Raw genomic sequence first — 20,691 nt, 5'->3', positions numbered from 1 at the left:
GGCTGTGTATGCATTCTATCTGCATGTGATGCATTCTCCTGTAGCTATTGTTCTGTGGCGACATGGCCTAAACTGGGAAAATATTTTATACTACCTCGAAAAAAAAAGTGTATAGAAAAATGATTCTCTGATTTTAGTATTTCTTCTCTGCATTTACCATTGCAATGAGACACATATATGATGGCACATTTATTCACTGTACATTTTTCGGACTTGATTTCGGATCATGGCATAACGAAACATGCTTTTACCTTTTTGGGTTGGTGAAATTCAGTTCATGAAATTAGGTTAATGTACAAAGCAATTGAAGTGATTTAGTCTTTGTCTGCAAATGAAACTGGTTTTCTTTTTGCCTTGTCTACAAATGTTTTATTTCTTCTGATTGTATTTTAAATCTTTCGATATACTAGTGTAAAATATAGAACATGTCATTTCGACTAGTTCCAACCTTTCGAAACTTTTGAGCTTTGTATGTGAAGCTAGAACTACTACAATGATAAAGAAATTCAATAGTAGGTAACCTACCATTAATATCCTTCTAGAAATGAACATGTATGCTAAAATATACATATACGCCAACCTTGCATGGAAATTAATATATTTCAATGCATACTTAGTATATAAAACCCAAATGGTCCAATACAACCCCCCATGTGTTCCCTACATCTTTTCTAGTAGTCTTGCCTATTTATCTATGTATCTATTATTTTATATAAAATTTTCTTCTTATTTCTTACAGTTTTGGGAAACAACCTTTAAGATAACAAACAGTTTGTTTGAATTATCATAAGGTATTTAATTTTTGGTGTCCCATTATGTCAAATTTATTGATTAGAATTTTAGTTTTATGTAGTTGGAAAGGATCAATAATGTCATATGTAAACATATTTTTCGATATAATGATGTCGAGCGAGACGCCAATGCAGTTTTTAAGAAAGATATTTTGAATTGGATTTTTAACATTTTAGTATGCTTTTATAGATGGCAACTTTCATGCTTTTTGACATTCTTAGTTTATTTGCAAACTAATTATGTTTTTTTGATAGATAGGAGTTTCTATATTTTTAAAACTTTTATTTTCTTTCAAATTTATTTTTTATGTTTCTAAAAGTTATTAAAAAAAGAAATGCAACTGAAAGTATTGTAATTTATTTCAAATAATAAAAAATTTCAAGTTTCATGAAAAGTATTGTATATTTTTTCTATATTTCTTAGGTTTATAATGCTATGTTATGGATAGAGATAATTTTTTGTATGCCTTTCAAATTATTTTGTTCAGAGGTATTCATGGCCATCTAAATTTTGAAAATATATTTTTAATTTTTAAAAACTAATTGATAGTCATTTTTTGTTTTTATTAGTATCTTTTTAAATTGTAGAATGTCTATTCCAATAATTAGATATTTATTGATTTAACTAGCACATGCATCTATAAGAAACCCAATGAATACATGGATAATAAATCAAAAGTAAAATTTAAATAAATTTTACTAATATACTAAATTATATAATAATTAAAATTTTATATGCATTTAAATTTTTTTTTTTATAATTCCAGTTTTGCTTTACACACTCTCTAAGTTATAAAGTTTGTAAAATGAGTAGTTTGGACTCATGATAGATCGAGTAAGATGATATTACCGAGTTTTAGGTTTGCCAAGTTTCTTATACCAGGCATATGTTGTATCGACCTTCCATTCAATATGTTCTCTTGCTTCCTATACATAGGAAAAGGTTGTTGGATAGTGATTTCTTGTTGCATCATTTGAGAAGAGTTCATCTCCCCTATGGAATGATAGATTGATAGATGATTTTTAACGTCCACAAGGCTAAGACTAGCCTATAGGAAAATCTTCCAACTAAACCATAAATTGTATTTAATCATCAACTTGTTTCAAATTTCATATCAAACTCGATTTAATTCAATCTTAGCCCGTTGTAAGAATTTGGTTTCTATATGTGTTTGTCGCTGGGTAATTCGTAAAGATTTATTGTTAACTTAAACCCAACAATTTAATTTCTAGAATGGGGATGAGTATATTATCAAAATAAATAATTACTACAACCAATTGGTTGACACAAACCAAGAAGAAGATATTAGAAACTTATGGAATACATGTGTGGGTTTTCCCACCTATCCACAACCAACAACTATCATCTACATCTAATTGCAATTAATAAATGTTGTTGATTAAGAGTTAAAATAGGTTTTTTATAAGGGACTTGAAACCCCAAGAGTTAAAACCTTAGATCCAACAATTCAATCCAAAAATAAAATAGTACCTAAAAGAACTAGTACATCCAATACAAAACCAACAAGAAAAAGCCTACATCCAGGCAACCAAAACAAGTTAATAAAATAAAAACAAACACAAGAAACCAAAAGATAAGAACTACTAGTGTGCCTGAAGGCATGAAAATTCCTTGACTAGCTCCTCCTTGAGCTCTTTAATTCTATGGATGGCTTCTTTAATGTAGAGTCTTGATTAGGAATAGGGCTAGCTGACCGACTTCTTCTTTCTTGTACTCGTTCTGATACATTTCCCTAGACTTGTTGTATCCCCATTTGCTTTAGTTGCCTCTAGACCATGAACCAATAACTTACTAGAATTTTGATCCACCTTCCCCACCATCTTACTTAGGTAATCCATAGTCACCTCCATTACCCCTTGACTACTATTGGTAACATAATTAACCAAATTCTCCATTTCATTGATTCTTTCCTTTAGGTCCTCAAACCCTTTATCTTTATTACCCTTATCCCCAACCTTAGCCTTCTCACTCCCATCCACCACTATACTTTGGATCTCTTCCATTTTAGCCTGAATAACACTATATTTAAGGTTTAGTGTCTTAAAGGAGTTCAAAGTCTATTTCTCCAACCAAAAAGTACAAAGAGAAATACATTTTAGTGTTTGTAAAACCCCAAAGGGACGGTTGACTTTAACATCCCTCAAATTATCCTCCAACAATTTAACGTTAACCTCATCTAGGTCCACCATTTTGAGCATCAAATAGTTTCTCTCATTGTTGTCCTATTTCTTACCCCCGTCACCCTCATCACCTTCAATCTGTTCTATTCTTTTATTTAATTTCTCTGCAAAGGCTTGAGGATAAATCTAGACACATGCTCAATAGATTCCCTATTATCCACTATGTGGAGGGCCTCTTTTTCAATATCCTCTTCATTCTCATCCACAAATTTGTCTTTCTTCCTATCATTCTTCTTAGCAGGAGGGATATTCCTTCTATAGAGACCAAGAAGACATAGGTGACTGAGTAGTACTAGAGGGCTTGTAAAGCCTTTCAATGGACCCATAAGAATCCTCACTCTTCCCTTCCTCAAGGGGATTGTGTAATGACCCATACCAATAGGCCACTGGATTGATCAAATGGTTGAGACTGAATGCTGAAGATGATATGGTGAAAGTGCAACTCCACTAGAAACTCCAAACCAACAATTAAGCACAAGTGAAAGGACTGAAATATCCTTCCCACAGCTGCAATAATTTAGGTGATCTTTCACATCCTCAAAATTGCATACCAATTGAGAGTTTTCATTCTCAATGGCCAATTGTGACTACTTGCAGAAAACCTAGGCTCCACAATGCACATAATAAAAAATCAATAATAAAACTCGATGATAGGCAATGAGCCCTTAATGTCTATTTATTCTTTTTGCCTTGATAGGTCAACCTCCCTTTTTAATTTTTCTCTGCTTCTTCCAGCAACCTCTAGAAGATTTTTTTTATTTAATTTATAAAGTTATCTTGTAATATATATTTTTTAATTGATAACTTTATAATTAATTCCTCCAAAAAAATGGGACATTACAGGTCCGCCCCTCCTAAAATTGCTTGGCCTCAGGAAATCTTAATGCTAGATGCTGCAAAATCACGTCTCCCTCCCAAGTAGCATCTTCAACAAGTAAATCTTTCCACTTAACTAGATACTCTCTGATTACTCTCTTGTGAAGCTGCTTCTCTCTACTATCCAGAATTGATTTTGGCACTAAGACCAATTTTCCCTCATCATCCAAGGGAGGTAATACTGTAGAAGGCATCACATTCTAACCCAACGCCTTTTTGAGGCATGATACATGAAACACATTGTGCACTCTACTGTCTGTGGGAAGCTCCAACTCATAAGCCACCTCACTAACTCATTTGATGATCTTGAATGGTCCATAATAGTGTGGCTTGAGTTTCTCTGCACCACTCTTCTTGAGAGTGGACTGCTTATATGGCTGCAACATGAGGTAAGCCATATCATTTACCTCAAAACTATTCTCAATCCTCTTCTTGTCTGCATACTATTTTTGCTGGTTCTGAGCTCTAACAATGTCGTCTCTGAGAGTAGCAACTATATCCTTACTTTCCTGTAATAGTTCACCTACACGAGGTACTTGACTGTCTCCCAACAACAAATCTAGGAAACTAGGTCCCTCATAACCATAAAGTGCCATGAAGGGTGTCATTTGTATAGTCATATGATATGTAGTATTGTAACAATACTCACAGAGATATATCCATTTGACCCAAGCTCCCTGTTGATCTACCACATAATTCCTCAAATACCCTTCTACCCATTTGTTTAAAATCTCTATTTTTCCATTAGTCTTTGGGTGATAATTGGTACTAGGTGTAAGCTTAGTGCCACACAACCAAAATATCTCCTACCAAAAGTGACTCATGAAGTGGTTGTCCTTGTCACTCACAATGCTCTGAGGCAAACTGTGTAATCTAAAAATCTCCCTGAAGAAAACCTCTGCCACCTAAGTTTCTGAATATGTAGTAGCGATAGGGAAGAAGTGAGCATATTTTGTCAGTCTATCCACCACCACATAGATACAATCGCGCCCCTGGGTGCTGGGCAAGCCCATAATAAAATCCATAGAGATGCACTCCCACTTCCTATCAGGAATAGGAAGTGGCTGTAGGAGCCCTGTTGGATAAGTGTGCTCTTGTTTGTTCTGTTGGCAAACATGACACTCACACACATATTGCGAAACATCAGCCTTAAGTCCCTTCCAAGTGAACCATTTCCCTACTAACCTATAAGTCTTGAAATATGCAGGATGGCCTGTTGTAGGTGAATTATGGAATGCTCTCAAAATCAACTGCTTCACTTTCGATCTTGGGACTAAGTAAATCTTGTTCTTGTAAATGATTAAATCATCTATGAGAGTGTATCTGGTGTCAATTGTTATCCCCTCCACTATAGTAGAGGCCCACATGTCTTTGGCATATTCTACTACAATCAAGTGTCACCAATCCTCTGATATCTGAATCATAGAAGTGAGGTTTGGCCTATGGGATAAAGCATCTGCAACAATATTTTGTGTCCCCTTAACATATGTGATATCAAAATCATATGCTAGTAACTTACTCACCCACTTCTGCTAACAATCATTCAGGTCCTACTGTCCCAAAAAGTGCTTCAAACTATTATGATCAGTTTTAATACAAAATTTGTTTCCCACAAGAAACTGTTTGAATTTGGCCAAGGCATGCATGATGGCCAACATATCTTTATCATAGATGCTGAATGATCTCTCAGCCCCTCTAAGTTTCCTACTCTCATAAGCTATAGGATGCTTGTCCTACATGAGTACAACACCAACTCCCTCTCCAGAAGCATCACATTGAAGCTAAAATGGCTTTGTCAAATCAGGTAATGCTAATACTGGGAAAGTAGTCATTATTTCCTTGAACTGTATAAAACACTCATGTACCTCTCGAGTCCACACAAATTCCCCTTTCTTTAGGAAATCTATCATGGGCGCTGCATGTCGTGAGTAGTGACTAAAAAACCTATGATAGAATCCACATAGACCAAGGAACCCTCTTAACTGTGTAAGGTTCTCTGGTGGTGGCTAATCAACAATAGCATGGATCTTTTTAGGATCCATTCACACTCCTTCCACACTAATGATGTGTCCAAGATACAACAATTTTGTCATCCCCAAATCACATTTGGACTCCTTGGCATACAAGGACTCGCTCTGTAAAATGCTTAATACTGTCTCCAAGTGCTCTAAATGTTCCTGCCATGTCTTGCTATAGATCAAAATATCATCAAATAACACTAGCAAAAATTTCCTCAACTGATGGTGGAAGACCTTGTTCATAGTGGACTGAAAAGTGGCAGGTGCATTAGTCAAACCAAAAGGCATGACTACAAACTTGAAATGCCCATAATGACATCTAAAAACAATTTTTTCAATATCCTACTCTCAAACTCTGATCTAATGATAGCCTAATCTCAAATCATTTTTTGTGAAATAACAAGCCCCATGCAATTCGTCTATCAGCTCATCGATGCGTGGGATGGGATACTTGTTCTTTATAGTTCTCTTATTCAACACCCTATAATCAATACACATTCGTAGAGTACCATCCTTCTTTTTTACCAAAACAACAAAAGATACAAAGGGTGACTTACTTGGTTTGATGTGTCCCATTGATAGCAACTCATTGATGGTCTTCTCGATCTCATCTTTGAGTCATTTTGGGTGCTGGTATGGTGTGATCATTACATTCTTAGCACCTTCCTCCAACTTGATAATGTGCTCAATACCTCTATTTGGTGGCCTGCCTGGTGCAATCTCACTGAATATCTTTCCATACTTAATTCTCAATTTTTGAATATCTAGATTATATTCAGTCTTATGTTGCCCCTCCTAAGTAGGCATCAAAGTGCATATTGCTGCCCACTCTATGTTATTATGTTTGGCTAATCTCTCCAACTACCTAAATGAGATAGTCCTGACATCACCATTACAAATAGCCTTCAGCACATGATTCCTACCATCCACCATGAATTGTATCTCCATATCCTTGAATCTCAAGGTAACCTCCTTAAATGAATGTAGCCATTGAATACCAAGTACTATGTCCATGTCACAGATGTTGACCACATGATAGTCTGCCTTAAACTCATAGTTGTTCAGGCGCAAAGGTAGATCTGGCACCATCCTATCACAATTAAGAGTATATCCATCAGCGACCTTAACTCTTAGTCCCTCGAACTCTTCAATAATGAGTCCATGCCTCTCCACAAATTGTGCATCAATAAAATTATGTGTGGCACCTGTATCCAATAGAGTAATAATCTTTTGTCCTGCCAAGACTCCCCAAAATCTGAAAGATCCCTCTCTTTGAATACTAGATAGACGTGCCTCCTATAAATGTATCTTTGGAGCCTCTTTTTTCTTAACACTATCTACCTCTTGTTCACCCTCTGCCTCATTAGGATCCTCATCATGGTGCTATGAGATGTCTAAATTTGAACTTCATAACAAGCCCACATCACCCGATTAGCCTTCCCCTTAAGCTTCATAGGACAATCATGACCAAACTCATAGGGACCTTTGCAAAAGAAGCATAGCTTCTTCCTACATAGGTCATTAAGTGTTTCCTTATCCCAAGGTGCAGCTAGCTTGTCTTTTGAGTCACTAACCTTCTCTTTACCCTTGCTGAATTCCCCTTTGTTATCTCTAAATGATGAAGAACTCTTTGAACTAAATTGGTTTGCTGGAGCTACAAGTTCCATACTGCAGGCTTTCTTCATGGGTTCCTATAATGTAGGAGGATCAAAGGCCTTTACCCACCCCTTGAGTGGTTCAATTAATCCCTCTATGAATAAAATAACTAGCCTCCTTTCTGAAATGTCAGGCACCATCACTGCAAGCTTCTAAAAGTCATTGATAAATTGTGCTATGCCTCCTGATTGTCTCAACTGGGCTAACTCCTAAAAACAAACTTCAGGATTTTTTTTATCAAACCTTTCTATCAATCTATCCACAAACTTTTGATAAGTGGTTACCTGATTGTGTTGCAATGTGATCATGTCATGTGTCCACCAATCATGTGCTGCCCCATCTAAGTGTAAAGTGGCATACTTGAGTGCTTCAAATTTTGTCATTGTCTTCAACGATAGGAAAGTATCCACCTTATGAATCCAAGCACGAGCAGTCATTTTTCCACTACCATAAAATGTGGGTAATACCAACTTGTTGGTGACCTATTGCAACTCACTGTGTTTATCTACTTGCCTATGCCTAGAAACTCTATAGTTTAGGTACCTGTCAAATGTCCATCCATCCTGTACATATTCTGGTAATGAATCCCACTCATTCCTCACTTGTCAGAGTTCATCTATAGTATCTGTTACCATAGCATCAGGTGTGCATGCTGGAGTTTCTTCTCTGAATGCAGCACATGTGGGTCTGTTAGGTGTTCCAGACTGTGTCCTATGTTTTGATCCTACTATGCTCCTATCATCCTGGTCATTATTATGATTATTCTTACTATTTTCCCCAATCAAATGTTGCATCATAACCATCATTGCTTGTTTACTTGCCTCTATTGACTGTAGAAGCCTCTCCGGTTGCTGTAAAGTCTCACCATCTCACACACTTCTAGATGGGCTTTGAGAATGTCTCCTTGCCATATTCTTAGTTATGTTGGCTCTATTCTAAACTAAATTAAATGGTGGCCGTGTAACCCTATCAGGCTGGTAGGAAACCACTCTAATACCATTGTAATGACCCATACCAATAGGCCACTGGATTGATCAAATGGTGGAGACTAAATGCTGAAGATGATATGGTGAAAGTGCAACTCCACTAGAAACTCCAAACCAGCAATTAAGCACAAGTGAAAGGACTGAAATATCCTTCCCATAGCTGCAATAATTTAGGTGATCTTTCACACTCTCAAAATTGCGTACCAATTGAGAGTTTTCGTTCTCAATGGCCAATTGTGACTACTTGCAAAAACCCTAGGCTCCACAATGCACATAAGAAAAAATCAATAATAAAACTCGATGATAGGCAGTGAGCCCTCAATGCCTATGTATTCTTTTTTCCTTGATAGGTTGGCCTCCCTTTTTAATTTTTCTCCGCTTCTTCCAGCAACCTCTAGAAGATTTTTTTTTATTTTATTTATAAAGTTCCTTGTAATATATATTTTTTAATCGATAACTTATAATTAATTCCTCCAAAAAAATGGGACATTACAGAGTGCACCAAGATGGTGTACAAAAAGGGGGGAATAAATGGACACCTTTTTTTTTCTGAAATCAAGTAAACTTGAACTTAGATGCGAGGTTTGAGAGTTATCCACTCAAAATAACAAGACGTGTAAAACATATAAATTGTAGTATTCTGAATCTACTTTTTAAACTATTAGAGTTTTTAAAAAATGGATAAGATTAGGTGGGTCAAAATCTATGCACATGAAAAATAGTTCCTATTTTTTTTTATAGAAAATATAACATAACTATTTTCATGTGCATCACAAAAGACATAGTTATATTCACTATTTTGTAGATCCCTTTGGTAGGACGATAGTTAAGAGTCATATCTAGAAGTTGTATATTTTTTAATAATTTTTGGATGAGAATTTTTTTTTTAATGTTATGAGTTATTGAATTGACTAGATCCTAAAATTTTGGTAACTATTCATGTGCTAAGCATAACATACACCAAAACAATTGAAAATGGAAACTGTTTTTTTTGTAAATGTGTATATAATAAAGTGTAGACCAATAATATATAGTTTATTTTTAATATTTTAAAGTATATTAAATAGTTATTAAAAGAATGGTAGACATATGTCTGGGAGGAATGTCAAGGCATGTGTAAAAGTAATTAAAGTTTACCATGTTAGTGTTGTCTATAAATAGAAAAATTTATATTGTTAGAAAGCTAAGAAGACGTGTAAGATAATGGTATAAATTTTAGAGATACCCACTTCACCATTAGAAAACTTGATGAAGCCAAAGACAAGAATTCATCTTAGAAGATGAAAAATGTCTAAAGGAAAAAAATTGGAGGGAAACTGTCTCCCAAGCCTTTGGGTCATTTCCCTATGCTATCACCAAGCCATAACCCAATCAAGTTTCTAGGATTCAGATAACCTAAGTGGGTTATGAAAATGAAAAAGTGCATCCAAAACCCAATCAGATTATTCAAAACCTAATCGAGTTATTGAAAACTCGATTGGCTTTTATAGAACTAAATGTAGGCTTCACTACAATAGGCATAAATTTCACATACAAAGTCTGATTGACTCCATTCAAAATGTATTGAAAAGCTATTGAAGAGATCTACAACATGGTGTAGATAAAAAAATCCTATATCATCAAAATTTTATTTACCATCAATTTTAATTAAGCATAATATAAAATAGGTGGTCAGTATTTTCCAAATGTGTAATCAATAGGTAAACACAAATGATAACATATTTTTAATTCTCTCTCTCTCTCAAACACACATAAACACACTCAATCACTAACTAAATAAATCCTAATATATTATCTCTCTTACTAACTCCTAATCTCTCACATTCTTTAACTAACTCATAACCCCTTCCTCTCTCTAACTTGTTATCCTTAAGTGTTGTCTCTCTCTCTCTCTCTCTCTCTCTCTCTCTCTCTATGAGCAATCCCTAAGCACCCCCCTCTCCCTCTCTCTCTCTCTCTCTCACACAGACATACACACACATCCAATTCTCTCCATATTTCTCACTCTCTTCATCCTATCCCCAAATTTCTCTCTCATATGTCCCTCTCTCTCCCTAACTTCATCTCTCTTTGACTCTTTGTATCTCTCTTTCAGTCTCTCTTATCATTTCCCCTCTCCCCCTCTCTCTCTAACCCCTTACCCATCTCTCTATGACCTCTAATTCCTAACCACCCTCTCTCTCTCTCTCTAAATGAAGTTCCCACTTCAAGGATTAGAGGCCAGGGAGAGAGAGATGGGGGGTTTAGGGATTAGGGGTTATAAGGAGATGGGTAAGTGGTTAGAGAGAGAGAGAGAGAGAGAGAGAGAGAGAGAGAGAGAGAGAGAGAGAGAGAGAGAGAGAGGTTATTAGTTAGTTAGAGAGATATCTTAGGGGTTATTTAGTTAGTGATGAGTCTGTATGTATTTTAAAGAGAGAGAGGGGGTTGAGGTTAGTTGGAGAGAGAGGTTTAAGAATTATGAGTTAGATAGTGGATAAGACTTGTAAGAGAGAAAAATATTAGAAGTTAAAGAGTGAATAAAAGTCTGTGAGTGTGTGTGTGTGTGTGTGTGTGTATGAGAGAGAGAGAGAGAGAGAGAGAGAGAGAGAGAGAGAGAGAGGATTATGAGTTATATAAAGAGAGGTTAGGAATTGGTGTGAGAATGAGAGAGGTTAAAAGTTATTAGGAATGAGATTAGGAGTTAGTGAGTGAATGAGTGAGTGAGTTTGTGTGTGAGAAAGAGATAGAGGGAGTGAGAGATGAAGAGAAGTGAGAGAAATATAAAAGCTATGATAATACTCTTACCTACATATTCGCTCCATGTTTAGAAAATATTGACTACCTATTTTAGACCATTATTGACTCTAATAGATGACAACTAAAATCTTGATTTTTTGCTATTATTCTAGTTTCATTATGTTTTATGTCTCTTCAATATCTTTCCAATGTATTTTGAACAAAGTCTATTAGAGTTTGGATGTGAAATTTATGGCTTCTAGAGTGAAGCCTATTTTTATTTCTTCAAAACCCGATTAGGTTTTGAAGAGCTTTTTCATCCTAGAAACCCAATCAGGAATTGTTTTTTATATATTTTTGCAAGTCTTGGTAATCAAGCCTAGCCACCTTTTGAAATTTTATACAACCCAATTAGGTTATTCATAACTTGATCGGGTTATTGACGTTTTTGGTTTTTTTGTGGTGTCCACTAAATTGTACACCATCTTGGTGCACACACCCTCAATTGTCTCCATAATATTCAAACCTTGATAAAAAAAAAGTGTCCTTAAGCTCTTCTTCAAAATTTCCCCTCATCAATTCTATTTCCATCTCCTTATAGTGAACCATTTTCTTCTTTCTTTTGGTCATCTCTAGAGAAACATCTTCTAGAAATCTGCCATTATTTGTTTCCCCTTACCATTACTACTACCAAGGCTCAAACGGTTTCCTTTAATTTCCATAATAGATGACACTAAATATTGCTTGTTATTTTTTAACATATACTAAAAATTCAAATGCATAAGCCCTTTATACAAGTTAGGCTTGTTGGGCTTCTTTGTAAAGGCTTTGATACTCCGTGTTAATGAACAAAGCAAGTAAAAGTGAAAGTTGACCCTCATCTTATACCTAAATTTTTTCGACATGATGATACGGTAGGTATGGGATCTATCATAGTGCTTGTCAAGCATTAAAGTAAAAGTTGACCCTCCTCTTGTACCTAAATTTTTTTGGCATAATGAAATGGTAGGTATGGAATCTATCATAGTTCCTGTCAAGCACTATATACTCGACAATAACTTTTAACATCTTTTTCAATGCAAGTTTAATAAAAGAAACAACATACACCTACCTTTATTCCTTTACTAGTTCCCAACATCCTCTTTTAGAAATATTCTAATAGAAACATCCAAAATTTCCTTGTTATGATAAAAATGAATACCTTTGGTATTCAACCCCATAATGTTCAACATGACCTCAATGTTCAGCTATGATTTCCTTTCGGCCATCATGATCATTCCAAAACCCCAACCATTGATGAATTGTTATGCTATCTTTGACTTGGAGTCTTTCATCCTATTCAAATATCAGAAAATACCACCATTTTTTAGTTTCTACTAGACCATTTTTTCTTTTATCCATTTCTTATAATTCCATGACTCCCTTATTTTTAGTTTGCCTCCCATTATACTAGACTCAAAGACAAAACTCTTCAAACTCACTCTCAACACAACATTCTCAGAAACAGAGGAAGAATGATAATACACAAATGAAAATTAAATACCCACAAAGTGAGGAAACTATACCTTTTCTTTGGCTTTTTACTTGCCAAAGTATCATCATCATTAAATTTAGTGTTCTATTACTTTCTCTTCATTGTTAGAGAGATTTGATAAGTCAATAACTTTACTATGCATCTTATCATGATTTATGAGGGATTTTAAATTTTCATTACCAGTTGTGCTCCATCATTTCAAGAAGCGATAGATATGTTACTAACCACCACATTTTTTAATACGTTACTGATCCTACTTGCTTCTCAACTCCATAAACTTACTTGACATCTTCAAAAAATTGAGGGCATAAATAGGGAGATTTGCAAAGTTGACTTGATTAGCTAAAGTTTTCCAGCTTGACTCAACAAAGCACCTTTCCAGCTAGCTAGTTTTTATTAAAAATATCAAATAAAGAAGACCAAAAATAATCTAGAGGCTTGAGCCCTAGTGGAAGACCGAGGTATAATTTTAGGAGATTATTAATCTTACACCCCAAGATATTCATAATCTTCACTTGTCTAGGGATGAAAGTATGGATAAATATCAAAGATTTTTTTCCCCAATTGATCAGTTGATCAAAGGCCTTAGTATAGATCTAGAGGATATCTTTGAAAGCCTTAGATTCATTAAGAGATGACTCACCCATCTTCAATGTATCATCATTTAAAAATTATTCATGAGAGTATACCATATTAGAAAAAGATGGTTTGAGCTCGACTCTCTTCCTAGTTTTAACTCTAGTATTCATAAAAAAACCAAGTTTCTCCTCCATAATAACAAAAAATAATGGCAGAAATTGGGTCTCCTTGCCTTATCCCTCTTTTAGGTTTGAAAAAATTAGAGGAATATCCATTAATAATAACAATAAAAAAAGAATTACTAATAAGACAGTTAACTAATTGGATGAAGAGATTGCCAAAACTAAAACACCTAAAAATTTTAAATAGGAAATACATTTTATAAATGTTATATCTAACTATGGTTATATATTTATGATATAATTGCCTATAAATAGAATGGTTGGGCCAGTTGACTCTTTAGTGCTCCAATTTGTAGTAATCTGCTTGTTATGTGTTTGCAATATTTTTCATACTATCTGAGCCATGAGTAAGGAATGATGTGTGTTATCTTTTTGTTTAAGATAGTATTTGGTGCTGAGGAAATCAAGGAGATTATTGCAAGGAAGTTATCTCAAGGATATTGTTGTTTAAAAATTTACTAAAGTCAATACCATTTGCGTACAACAAGAAAGATAAAGTGCTAAAGGAAGTTTGTGCATATTGTAGAAGTTGTTGAAACCATCCCTTAAATAGCTTGTATAGATTTATTTTTGGGGCGACATTAATAATTTGATTTGAGTATAAGACTTAATTCCAAGGTTTCTTAGAAACCTATAGAATACCATGTAAGATCTTCACTAAATGACACATCTTTTCCCCTTTAAATGACAATGACATTTTGAACATATTGAGAGTGTAGACTAGTAAACTTTGTAAAGTTGACTTTAGAAGTTGAACTTTCATTGCTTGGGTAAGTAGGGCCCCTTTCTAGCCTGCCAAATTTGCATTTAATCTATTAACTAGCTTATCCCAGAAGGCCTCTAAAGGTCTCAACTCTAAAGGAATCCATAAATAGGAGGCATGCAAGTTCTTAATTTTACACTCTAGAATTCTAGCAATCTTCTCTTATCAAGTGATAGGAGTATATTGATAAAAAAAGATAGAGCTTTTGTCCCAGTTGGTTAACTAAACTGATGCCATTCTGTACACCTAAAGGAATTCTTTAAAGCTTCTATCTTCTTTTATCATTTCTTCCCCCATCATAATTATGTCATCAAAAAACTACTCATGAGAGAAAGTAAGGTCATAAGGAGATAGTTTGAGGCCAACTATTGGCCCTTTAGATACATGAACACTGATTGATCTACCAAGGGTCTCCTCCATGATCGCAAAAAAGAATGAGAGATAGAGGGTCTCCTTGTCTCAACTCTTTGAAAGGTTTCAAGTAATTAGAAGAGGACCCATTAATAATAATCGTACATGAGGATGTCCCAACCAACTGGGAATCAAGCTAAATGAAACAACCCTGCAAAAAAAAAATCTTCAAAACTTTGAGCATAAAGTCCCAATCAACTCTGTTGTAAGCCTTAGATAAATCTAGCTATTAGCAATGAGCCCATGCAAATTTTGCGTCGTAGATGCTCAGGCATCTCCATTCGCACTGAGAGCCCCATTGTATGTATAAGTATCATTTATTTTTTATTTTCCTTATTTCATAAATAAATTCAAAACTAATTTCTGTGATATTAACAACTAGTATTTTGTATCTCATAGGAAACTCCTAGTGCACACGAGGTTGGATGGGAGAGTTTTGTATCTTTGATGATCTAGCCACTACATCCTGAGGAGCCTACACTAGTAAGTTGTAGTTTGAATTCTTGATTATATGTTATAAATTTAGCATGCTATGAATTATAATGTTATAGTTTAAGTTGTAGATTCATTTGACAAACATATTTGAACATACATAGGCCACAATCAGCGAGGTGCAAGCATTGTGGAGGGCATACGAGAGGACTTCTAACCGGCACAGGAGGTCAACAAGAGAGGTATTTATGACGAAAGTTTAATAGTATAAATCTTCGTTAAAAAAAAGATCATTATACATTTGAGTAATTCAATGTTAGATACAAATAATCATATAAATTTAGTAGTCTAACTTTAGGTTTTCATTTTTTGTTTATGTAGGAGGCATCCGATCCACCTAGTGCAATGAAGAGGCTACATTTTGATCATCCACCAGTAGCCTAGGATGGTATAGTTGTCATAGGATCCATAATGAGACATTTTGGGATGGCATACACCACATTGTTTACAAAAACATTGATATTATACACATTTTGATGGCATGATCCGCCACATTTTGTATATGGATCTATGTATTTTGATATATATTTGTGTAATTTTTCTATGGGTACATGAACTTTGATATATATATTTGTGTAATTTGTCTATGGATACATGTATTTTAATATATATTTTTGTCATTTATGTGCACAATGATATACATATTAATTTAGTATCTAGTAATTGATCGTGGATCATGTGTATTGTTCATGTTTATGGAATATCATTAAGCTTGATCATGTTTGTTATATTCGATTCAAATGCAATAATTTTTGAATAACATTTTAACAACCTTTATTATTAAATTTTGATGAAATGTTTAATTTGAAGTGTTATCATGACATAAACACACTTGTTAATCTCCTACACAAGGTTCAGATAACCCCAAATCTAATTTTAAACTCCACCTTCAACCTTGAAACTAACTCTTGGCTTCAAATCTAATCTCAAAACACTTAAGGACTCCACTCCTCAACCATGGATTCTATTCACAAACATGAACTCATTCCTAGACTCATAATCTTTGATAACTACCCTTCACTTTGTTACTATCCTCATACTACAACTTTTCAATTTCAACATAACCTCAAAATATCCCAACTTTAGGGACTTGATTATATCAAACCTTTTTAACTTGCTTCCCCAATACCATATCCATATGAATAACATCTATACATTTCTCACATTGATCAGATTACCCATAATGATCCACTTAACAAAACTTAGGAACCAAATCATCCAAAACATACCTTCTTGTTGTCCTTTGTATAGACCCAAACACAATCATTCATAACTTTTGAACCATACTTTGTTTCTTCAATCCAACCATCGATTAGTGCATTCTATCATTATGTAAACTGCTTCATTTATGCATGCTATCATTTGACACCTTGTATATGTGTTTCCAACATTGTATGGTTGTGCTCAAACCCCTAACTAACTCTTTGCACTCATTTTCACTTTGCAAGAAAAAGTTGCAAAAGTTGCAAATTTGAAATTTTTCAACTCTTGCAACTTTTTCAATTTTGAGCAATTTTTGCTATAACTTTAAATTCTTAATTAGACGAGTTCACCAAACATGGTAAGGGGTTATTGATAGCCTACACGAGCTCTGAGTTACAAACCTTAGAAGATTGACCTCGATATGCACTTAGAGGACCTTGGAGACTCCTTGGTACAGGGTGGCCATGGACAATGGAGGGTCTTTGTAGCCAGAAAAAGGGTGTCAATAGGGTTCACCTACCCATCCAGAGCTAATGGCACTCATGATTTGATTCGGTTTCAAAGTTACGTTGTGGTGCACCTATGAACTAAGGCACACTACAAGTTTTGGCAATGAGCGAGATCACTGTGCCAAATCCAAATAGAATAAGATCTCTTTAAAATGAGATACATTATTTTAGGGCTTGACATGACCATCCTATAGTATTCAATGTTTCATTGATAGCCCTTATGAGTTTTGAGTTATGAACCTCATAAGATCAACCTCGAAATGCACTTAGAGCACCTTGGAGACTCCTCGGTATCAGGTGGCCATGGATGATAGACGATCTCGGCGATCAAAAAAAGGGTTTCACTAGGGTTAAATTTCCCATCTAGAGCTAATGGAATTGATGATTCAATGCCAAGATCAGTGATTTCAAAGTTACGTTGTGCTGCACCTATGAACTGAGGCACACTATGAGTTTTGGCATCGAGCGAGATTGCTATGTTGAATCCAAATGGAATGTGATCTTTCAAAAATGATATAGGTTTATTTAGGCCTTAATATCATCATGTTGTAGAATTTGATGTTTCATTGATAGCCCTCACGAGCTCTGAGTTACAACCATTGGAAGATCTACCTCGAAACACACTTAAAGCACCTTGGAGACTCCTTGGTATGGGGTGGCCGTAGATGATGGAGGGTCTCCATGGCTAGAACAAGGGTGTCACTAGGGTTCACTCAACTATCCAAAGCTAATGGAACTGATGATTTGATGCAAAGATCAGTAGTTTCAATGTTATGCTACGGTGCACCTATGAACTAAGGCACATTACAAGTTTTGGCATCGAGCAAGATAGCTATGCTGAATCCAAATGGAATGTGATCTCTCAAAAATGAGATAGACCTTATTTTCGGCCTCAACATCACCATCCTATATAATTTGACATTTCATCAATAGCCCTCACGAGCTCTGAGTAACGACCCTCGAAAGATTGACCTCGAAATGCACTTAGAGCACCTTGGAGACTCCTCGGTACGGGGTGGCCATGAATGATGGAGGGTCTCCATAGCTAGTACAAGGGTGTCACTAGGGTTTCCTCGCCCATTTGGAGCTAACGGATATGGCGATTTGATGCCAAGATCAATAGTTTCAAAGTTATGCTGTGGTGCAGTTATGAACTAAGGCACATTGTGAGTTTTGGCATCGAGCGAGATCACTGTGTTGAATCCAAATAGAATGTGATCTCTCAAAAATGAGATAGGTTGTTTAGGCGTCAACATCACTATCCTATAAAATTTGATGTTTCATCGATATCCCTCACAATCTCTGAGTTACGACCCTCGAAAGATTGACCTCAAAACACACTTAGAGAACCTTGGAGATTCCTCGGTACGGGGTGGCTATGGACAATGGATGGTCCCATGGCTAGAACAAGGGTGTCACTAGGGTTAGTATTAAAATCAAAAACATTATTTTTTACCTCTCCCAAGTTTTTTGCATTTGGCACAGTGCAAGTTTGGTGTTAATATGTATTAAAATCATCATTTTTTAGGTCCCACCACATAAATTGCATTAAGTAAAATCATCTTTGTTTCTTATATTAAATCAAAAAGTTTTAAACTTACAATATATCAAGTGTTTCATCATTATTACATCAATACGCAACTACCAAAAATTGCAGTGTCAAAAATAGTAGTGTCAAAAGTTGTAGTGTTAATAAAAGTATTGTCAAAAATCGTAGTGTCAAAAATAGAATAGATTTTTCTTCATTCTGCTCATTTAGCTTTTTATCTTCATGCATGGCCACTCTTCATGATGTACCTAAATTCCAATATCATAAAAAATATTAGTAACTTATTGTATTAAACACGATAATCATCAGTTCTATTAGTAAATGGTTTTATATTCAAAATGGAGAAAAATGCATACCACCATATTGAATTCATATAGAATGTTAAGGAATTCTCTACTTAAAAGTTTTTTTCCAATAAAATTGGCACAACTACCTTTATTGAAAAAGAATAGTTTTTTGATCTTTTACCCAAAGGAAAGATCTTTTCAAAACATAATCTACAGAAAGTGCTGAATCAACTTATTCTATTTCATCAATATAAAGTAGATTTTAATACTAAAGAACCACTTGATCCTAACTATCAATATTATCCACATAATTGAAAGTCAAGTAAACAAGTAGGTAGATCAAATGAAATTCACTTCTCATAGCTTCTCAAATTTTGAATAAGCAATCTCAGAATGAATGACAAACTAAGCAAAAGCTTTTTGTATAAATAGTATCTTCAGAAATTTAGATTTGAAGAAGTAGACATTAATATCTACCTCCAAAAGCCTTTAGCAAAATCCAACTATAGAGTTCTATTTATGTTTGCTGAAAATCTGAAATGCTATCTTTGAAAACTTTAGATTAAATCTAAAACAAAAATAGTTTTTTTTATCAGTTTGTTGGAGATTAACCCTATGGCATACTAATGATTACATTTATATAAGGCATGGGGATAGACAATTGCCAAAATTACCTTGCTAGGAGTAAAATAGTTTTTTAGTTAACACAACTGTGTTAACCAAAATGCAAGAAAGTAAAAACTAGAAAGAACAACTAAGCGACTATCTATAACTATGTATTCTGATCAAGTAGCACCATCCACACTAACTACATTCCTCACCACTTTCCATGCTTCATAGGTGGTTGAAAATGTAGAGATAACTGACTGATGAGGTAGGCCAATGTAAGTGAGTCATTGTTTCCATATTTCTTTCTCCTTCTTTAATTTCACTATTTTTTCCTCATGCATTTCCAAGTGTTTCAGATTGATTATCAACATGGCTTCAATGTGGGCTACGTTTGAAAAGTCCTTCTTAGTTGGTATCTTCTTATCTTGGAGCTCCTAGAATTTCTTCTGGACTTCTTTAATCACTTCCTCTACTTGGGCAATGGAGTCATCCTCTTTACCTATGAAGTGTTTGCGAAACCATTTGAGATCTCCTTGAATTATTTGGTGTACAACCTTGAGTTCTTGTAGGGTTTCTTTGATTTCAATTTTTCCTTGTATTAATGCTTTGTTCCTCCATTCAATACAATCCTTGGTTCAATACAAGGCTTTCTCATCGAAACCAGCTATAGGATACTGGGCTTGAAATTTTTTAAGTCCAAACTCTTGGATATCTTCCAACCATATTACCACTTTTGCCCAATTGCTTCTTTCTTTCTCGTACCCTTCATTTTTCAACTCTACATTTTTGGTGATGGTGGAGATCTCTTTCAAAGTCTTATCCAAGAGACTTATGTGTTTCATAGTGTCATCTAGGATAGCTTGCACCCGCTCCCTTTCTGTCTTTGCAACTACTTTGCACTTTTGCAGATTATCAAGGGATTGCTGGTTGGTTACAGGGGACACATCAACAATTGCTGAAATTTCACTGATGGGCTTTGCTTCAGGGTGAAGGATGACATTGATATATTGTGCCATGTTATTTATTGTCTCCTTCATCTCTTGTTTATCCTATCCATCCTTCCACACCCTGTGTGAAATTTTCTTATTTGAGGCTTCGAAGAACTCCATATCGACTTTACGGTTTTCTTTTCCCAAGTCAACCTTTGTTATTTGGTAATCCTAAGGGGTTAAAGATTTCTACAAGGTTCCATCTGGTGGCATGGCTATTGCAACTGACAAGTGCCCTGAGTTTTTGTCAAATTTGATTCATGATCTTGTCATGGCTTTCTTCACCTTAGTTGTTTTCCCCAAACATTTACTAACCAAATCATCAATTGTCATTGAAAGA

The sequence above is a fragment of the Cupressus sempervirens genome, chromosome 5, assembly GCF_028749045.1.
Source record: "Cupressus sempervirens isolate cs-2001-9-10 chromosome 5, ASM2874904v1, whole genome shotgun sequence".
Taxonomy (NCBI): Eukaryota; Viridiplantae; Streptophyta; class Pinopsida; order Cupressales; family Cupressaceae; genus Cupressus; species Cupressus sempervirens.
Note: the sequence above shows the minus strand (reverse complement) of the source record.